Below are 6,853 nucleotides of genomic sequence, written 5' to 3'. Positions count from 1 at the left end.
AATGACTCTGTGACATTGTTGAAAATACCAATTTGATGCGTGCTCACTCATCCATAAATAAACAAATCAATTTCATTTCTGCACAGAATTCTGACCATAGGTTGATAAACATTACTGCCAAATAACATTGCTAAAGACAGCCTTGAAAAACAAGTTCCACCATATTGAATAAGGGGTTACTTATTCATCAACATATGCACCCATAATGTACACAAGTCAATGAGAGAGGAAGTCAAAATTTTGAAATGAGGGTTTGTTTCACGGTTACAGGCGCGCACACCAAAATAACCATTCGATACGGCAGAGTGGGGCCAAGGCTTTGAACTTTCTTCTCATTTGTATAATTTTTTGAAATGACATAAAAAAGAGCTAATCACATTCCACACGTTCATTCAAGCGTGAATGTTTGATTAAACGCCTTTAAATCATTGAAGCATGTTAATTGGTCATGAACATAACAAAAAAGTTGAGAACAGATAATTTTACCAAATTGAAACAATACATGCCTACAATATTTGAAAATCGTATTTTTGTTTTCAATATGTTCATTGAACCGTGAAACAATGTATATTGTTGAAGGTACTCTTCCCAAAAATAACTGTCATCATATTCTATCATTTTTATTGATAGAAATGTGTAAAAAAAATCAAATTATAGTAAATTTGGACTTGTCTTTATTCAACCGTGAAATTTAGTCAAAAAAGTTGTATTGTCTTTTAGAAAATACCTTTTTCAAGCCTTCTGACTACGTTTCATGATGAGAATGTGGAATTAGTTCCAATAAAATGAAATCAAACTAAAAGTAATGATATTTGGCTTGTGACTTTTGAAAAGTGACAATTTTGCCTTCTGACGTTGCTCACTGAAGCATGATGTCAAATATGTCCATAACATTTACTCAGAGGATAGCTTATAAAATTACCAACACGCTCACATAAAAATATATTAAAAAATAGCATTGGTTCGGAAATTATTGATGATTGTTTAAGGGGGACTTATTTTTTGATGTGTATACATGTATCAGCTTATTTAATCAATTGATAATCAATCATTCTAAATTTAGTTCCAATATAAAGTACACTATGAGTATACATTGAATATATTCAATCTTTACATGTAAGTACTACAATAACCCAAAATTGGTCAGATTTCATTTAACAGTGAAACAGCCCCATCCTATTGTTGTTTTTCATTCAAGACACCTCCATGGCCATGTATTTAGTCATTTACAATATTGTAATCAATCAATAATATACATTATGTGATCGATCTGTGCAGTCGGGTCGCTGTTCACTTCAAATGAACCTCTTCAAATCATAATTCTAGTACCCCCCCCCATACCAGGAGCAGAATCACTTACATTGTTGTTGGAAAACCTTGTTTTCTTCTTTGAGGAAGGTAATACCCCTGATGTAGAAGAACCTGCTGTTTCACAATCACCAATACTTGTCTGCTTGAAGGTAGAACACGTCTTTGGTTGGTTTGCTACCAAAATATGACATCAAAAGGAATTAGTACTTTGAAAGATATCAAAGACAAAATGCAAAAGGCTTCCCCAAGTGTAAAGGCATATTTGACAGCGCTAAAAACATCTGTAATGTTAACAGAGGAGAGTGGCCAGATACAAGCACATACTAGTACAAAACCAGTTTCACAGTATGTTGTCAATTATTACCAGTCCAACAAATGTAATGTGCACATATGATGCACAGAAACTACAAGTTCTTGATAAGTAAATGCAGAGGCAGAAGATAACAGAAAATGCAAGATTCATTTCCTAAATTTGATAAGAATTACCCATGACAAGTTTGAGAATTTCATGATTTGTTTACCAAATTTATACAATACATGGACATTATTATTATTATCATTTTTTTTTTGGGGGGGGGGGGCTAAAAATGAATTTTGTGCTTCAAATATTTGTTATTATAATTATCACACGGAACTGCTTGTATCATATGTATCACATAAATACTATGACCAAGATATGAAATTTGGGAAACTTAATGACTTTACTTAATTCTTACCATAGACTTTATTCTTGGTATAGAGCTGATCATCGTCACTCTCAGAATTAGGCAGATCGAAATCGCTGGCAGAGCTTCTGTCAGTATCCAAAACCTTGAAAACAATGATATCATAATTAAAGCATAAAATGCTGTTTGAAACTGTTTTCCAGGAGTAAACACATATGTGATTAATACCTTGGGGATGCTGTTAGCATGCCCAACAGTTTAATTTGTGCAAATAAAACAACATGTTGACCAACAAAAATACAATTTGAATACCTGTCATCTGTAGTAAGCTCACAGCAATCTACATGTATCAGCTTATTTCATTAATTGATAATTGATAATCAATAATTCTAAATTTAGTTCCAATATAAAGTACACCATGAGTATACCTTGAATATATTCAATCTTTAAGTACTACAATAACTCAAAATTGGTCAGATTTCATTTAACAGTGAAACAGCCCCATCCTATTGTTGTTTTTCATTCAAGACACCTCCATGGCCATGTATTTAGTCATTTACAATATTTTTATCAATCAATAATATACATTATGTGATCGATCTATGCAGTCTGGTCGCTGTTCACTTCAAATGAACCTCTTCAAATCATAATTCTAGTACCCCCCCACATACCACGCAGGAGCAGAATCACTTACATTGTTGTTGGAAAACCTTGTTTTCTTCTTTGAGGAAGGTAATACCCCTGATGTAGAAGAACCTGCTGTTTCACAATCACCAATACTTGTCTGCTTGAAGGTAGAACACGTCTTTGGTTGGTTTGCTACCAAAATATGACATCAAAAGGAATTAGTAGTTTAGTACTTTGAAAGATACAAAAAAGAACTAACACATCAATGATGTGGAGCTCATCCGGCATCTCGCACCAAAATTTAACACAATTTTAATTTCAGCCCAGTTGACACTGTAGTGAACTATATTGGTGACATAAATTGAGGATATAGAATTGGAATTGATGAAGAAATGACATAGAAGCATTTTTGGTGATATATGAATAAGTTTTATATAAAGCATATTAGCATAAATAATTTTCTAGTCAAATTTTTTAACTCTGTGTAGAAACTTGGTGAACCTGTTGTACATGTATATGTCAGATGGAACAAAAATAATCAAAATCAATCAACAAATAAATAAGTAATTTTTGTGAGTTTTGAAAAAAATATGAATGAAATGAATTAGCATATTTAATGAGCTTCAAAATTCTATGTTGAAATTTTGTACCACATCCTCAAGTTATCATATAAAGCAAACAAAATTGAAATTGATCAACAAATGAAGAAAAAACCTTTTTTTGCGATTTATGAATAAATTTTGCTCAAATTAGCATCAATAATTTTCATGACAAAATTTCAAAATTTTGAGTACGTTTCGTGAACCTCATGCAGCTCTACCAGATGGAAGAAAAAAATCAAAATCGGTCAACAATTAAAGATGCATTTTTGTGAATTTTGAAAAATGCGCAAAAGTTGGCAGATTTAATGAATTTAGAGCATTTTGAAATTGTGGACGGACGACAGACGCCACGCCATGGCATAAGCTCATTTGGCCCTTCGGGCCGGATGAGCTAAAAATGCAAAAGGCTCTCCCAAGTGTGCAAGGCATCATTTGCCAGCATTACAAGTTAAAGGTTAAAGGTCAAGTTTACCCCAGAAAAACGTTGATTTGTATAAAAAAAAATCAAACATGAATAACTCTGAAAACTTCACAAAAAATTGCATGTATAATAACAAAGTTTTCGCTTATTTTGCATAAGATGCTCTAATGAGTGTTATGCAAATGAGAGAATAGATGTCACCACTCACTATTTCTTTTTTTTATTGTTTCAATTAACAGTTTTTTTTAATTTCTACTAATTTGACAATTAGGATCTCCTTTCTTGAACCAAAAAATATTAAAATAATGCCATCCCGTGTTAAGGGGGGAATGAAACCTTGTTTCATGTGACAATGATGAGAAAATCAAAATATTTCTGATATGAATAAAATACAAAAAGAAATAGTGAGTGGGTGATGTCATTGGTCCACTCATTTGCATACCGAACAGAATGTGCATATAACTGTTTTGTGATCTAGGACGAAACTTTCAAATGATATAACTTTATTTTTTTTACATCCGATATTGAAATGATTTTCTGTGTTATGCTTGTTTGAATTTTTCTCTTTCCATTCAAATCAGCTTTTATTGGGGTGGAATTGCCCTTTAGCATAGAACAATAGAAACATTTTGTAAAAACAGTTATAATGCACAATGTAAAGAACATTCATTAGGTGGGCTGATGGTGTCACATCCCAACAATCCCTTTTCTTTTATGTTATTACATGAAATCATAAATTTTTAATTTTTTCATACATGTGTATAAAATCATGTGTTTCCGTTATGATGAAATAATTTTTGCAGCAGTAAATAAGCAATGCACTCAATCAGTTGTCAATGCAATTGCTTTACATGTAGTTCTTGGTACAGAAACATTTTTAATAAACCTATTCATTTACTAACAAGCAAAAGAACGAGTGGGGAAATGACATCATCAGCCCTTCAAATGAATATTCATTAAGACATGCCAGGACTGTTTGACTGGAATAATGCAAATCTGTAAAATTCAATAACTTCATTATTATCCAATTTTGATCAAATTTTCAGCATTTTGCTTTTGTGAATTTTACTCTATTTATTGAAATAAAAATATCTCCAGCCTGGCCCATCCCTTTAAAGGTACTTTAAACAATTTTTCTATTTTACTTTCAGTACATATTTTACCAGTGTCTTTATTTGTCTCAAACTATGTCACATAGCAATTAAAGCTTGACAATTTTTTTGAATGGGTTTCCATGTTATGTGGAGGCTTTATATAATTCTTACCATGGTCATCATTCTCGGTATTGAGCTGATCATCATCACTCTCAGAATTAGGCAGACCAAAATCGCTGGTGGAGCTTCTGTCAGTATGCAAATTTTAAAATAAGCATTAAAAATGACTGATCTTCCATGCTTTTTGGCCATGTGTTCATTCAACCAAAAAATCATGCATACAATTCATACAAACTGTAAGCCAGTACCTGAAAAACATCTCGTGTGCCCTCATTTGGCAAAATGTTAAATCTGCCTGCTAGGTGCATCATTAAAATTATTTTATATTCTATGATAATCTTTATTCTGGTTCAAAAATGATGAAGATTTGGTTTATAAAGAGGAACCAACTTGTTTTTGTAGATACATATCATCAGATGAAAAGAAACTTTGCATGGGACAACAATTATGAACTAGAACAGTTTGACTGTGCTCAGTTGATAAGCCTCAACACCTAGCACTAGGGAGTAAACATTAAATGATAGAATGTTCGGCACATCCCGATTAGACACTTGCGATCAATTGAATACTCAAATAACAGAGCTACCAAGTCTCACGCATTATGCTTGAGTTGAGACTCAAGCATTTTGGACTCTTGTTCATCATCCCCTCAAATCTCTGTCTCACGCAACTATCACAGCCTATCCCCATATACATTGTACACAATGTTTGTGATCTCACTCAGATTCACAGAAAATCTCACACATTGCTGGTCTTTGAACTTGGCATCTCTGAAGTTAGGATTTCCAGTTGCCATTGACATTGGCAACTCACTGCCTGGTGGATTAAGTTTCAACTGGAAATTTTTATACCTTTATTCAAGTTAAATCCAATTGATATACCTGTACCAGTTGGAAATCCAACTGGTTTCAATTGTGTTTTGGTCCCGGGTTAGACCAAGTAGGTCCTAATTAATAACATAAAACGCGTGCATAAGTAACTGCCATGTGCACCGAACGCCCGGTATGTGCACCGAACCGAAATGGGCGGCGCACCACGAGGCCCTACTGTACCGGCCCGCAACGCAGTGCTTGGAGGCAGCTTGGGTACCGTTTTTATACCCTACTATATGCAGGCAGGCGCTAGCGCTAGCAGGAGTGTAGCGTCGAAGCACACCCCCTACCTTGCCCCGGGGACACCGACACGTCTTCAGTACGTGTTCGGGCTGCCGCAGTAAACCCCCTACCCTACCTACAATGTAGGCCTAGCTCAGCTAAACTTCTGAAGCCATGATCGAATACCAAAATAAATCATTTATATAGATCTATTTACCTGATCCTCGTCGCCAGTGTAAAGATGCAAGACATCTTAATAAATGATACTTTAGTCCATGTTTACCGAGTCACGTTGTTCCTTTATTCGTGTCTAAAACGTGACAGTGAATCTCGCTGATCACACAGGTGTCTTCGAATCACAACATTTACACTGAACTCTGACTGGATACCGGTAATATGTGATGATTGACCCATGGAAATCGTTAGTATGACTCTGTTCATTTTTTCCACTTCTTTCCACAATGACAATGTCAATTCTTACGCAAACGATCATGCAGCATGACGTATGAGTGAATTGACATAGCTGATGACGTATCCAAGATCAGAATATTCTAAAACTGGAGCTGAATGTTATAGGCCCATCTTAGCTACGGATCCCCGGTCTTCTGTCTTCGTTTTCCAGACACCCAACAACAGGTCTGGAAAACGAAGACGGGGACACGTGTAATGTCAATGGTAGTAAAATAGTTGCAAACGGCAGTTAAGTTGAGACTGCTTGTACGTAATTGTCCTCAGGCAGTCGTAATTGTCCGGGGGATAATTGTCCTCGGGGGTTATTGTCCAGGGTAACTGTCCAGGGGGTAATTGTCCTCGAAGATAATTGTCCGGGGAAAGTGTCCTCAGGGGGGCTTATTGTCCTGGGGTAGTTGTTCAGGGGGTAGTTGTCCGGGGGAAATTGTCCGGGGGTGATTGTCCAGGG

At 35.2% G+C, this 6,853-nt stretch overlaps 1 long non-coding RNA gene across 2 annotated transcripts; it reads right to left on the bottom strand.

Moving 5' to 3' along the window:
• Nucleotides 1-1,352: 1,352 nt before the first annotated feature.
• LOC121419768 lies at nt 1,353-6,263 on the bottom strand. Of its 2 annotated transcripts, none has more exons than XR_005970618.1 (3): nt 2,671-2,900; nt 2,028-2,121; nt 1,353-1,485 (listed from the first exon to the last, which is right to left on the bottom strand). It is a non-coding gene; the product is annotated as an uncharacterized LOC121419768 (long non-coding RNA). The 2 variants fall into 2 exon arrangements; XR_005970617.1 differs by lacking the exon at nt 1,353-1,485 and adding an exon at nt 6,152-6,263 and having other exon boundaries at nt 1,550-2,121; nt 2,671-2,795.
• Nucleotides 6,264-6,853: the final 590 nt, after the last annotated feature.

The sequence above is a fragment of the Lytechinus variegatus genome, chromosome 8, assembly GCF_018143015.1.
Source record: "Lytechinus variegatus isolate NC3 chromosome 8, Lvar_3.0, whole genome shotgun sequence".
Taxonomy (NCBI): Eukaryota; Metazoa; Echinodermata; class Echinoidea; order Temnopleuroida; family Toxopneustidae; genus Lytechinus; species Lytechinus variegatus.
Note: the sequence above shows the minus strand (reverse complement) of the source record. Positions and strands in the feature narration are given on the sequence as shown.